Here is a 972-nt window from a genome sequence, read left to right on the forward strand (position 1 = left end):
TGGGAGAGTGCTGGCCCTGGAGGGCCTCCAGGACCCAGGCTCTCCTGCCTCCTTCCCAGCCCCGTGGAGCCCAGGGCCCTCTTAGGCAAAAGCCATCAACCAAGTGTCCTGGGCCTCCCTCTTGACCTGTCCCCGAGTCCCATCCCCTGCCCAGCCCCACCTTCCAGGCCTCCCGTCTTCACGGCTGCTGAGGACAGAGGAGACTGACCGACCCCACTCTCCCTTCAGGACTTAGCGCGTGAGGGACCACAGCCTCCCTCTCCAGCTTCTCTCTTTCTACGTCTGTCTCTGCCTGAGCAGAGTCCCCTGAGAGGTCTGCTGGACCAAGGAACGGCCCGGGGCGGCAGGGGGGACCCTGAGCCTGCCGGCCCCTGGAAGGAGACCCTGAGAGGCAGCTGTTGGGGTGGGAGTTCAGGGTCCCAGGAGAAGGCCCTTGTTCCCACAGCAGCCGTCAGCCCCACCCGTTCCCAGGCAGCCAGGTGGCCGTCATACTTCTCCGTCCCCTGAGGCAGCCCTCGTGCATTGCATCTGATTGACGTGGAAAGATGGCTCTGAGGGGAGAAGGGTCAAGGGCATGGGCCCTGCCCAGGCCCACTGGCGGACTGACAGGTGCAGGAGAGGGCCCAGGGAGGCCGGAGACAGCCCTGTGCCCGCCCGGGAGGCTGCCTCGGTCCCCGGCTGGACCTGCTGTGTTCAGTCATGAGGCAGAGCAGCCAGCCTCCTGCCTCCTGCCCCTCCTTCCTGGATGAGATGACCATCCCAGGGTCATCAAGCGGCGAGAGGAAGGCGAGAACCCTGGTGTCCTCGGCCAGGATGCACGGCCCAGGGCAGGACACTTTTCTCCTCTTTTCCTTGGTACAACAGCAGACAGGACGAGCACTGGCTAGAGGGTCTTTCTTAGCCTGTTCAGGCCTGACCTGCCAGCCCACACACCTAACACCCAACCTCTCCTCCACCTCCTCCTGCCCCCCC

Source organism: Myotis brandtii, unplaced genomic scaffold (assembly GCF_000412655.1).
Source record: "Myotis brandtii unplaced genomic scaffold, ASM41265v1 scaffold132, whole genome shotgun sequence".
NCBI lineage: Eukaryota > Metazoa > Chordata > Mammalia > Chiroptera > Vespertilionidae > Myotis > Myotis brandtii.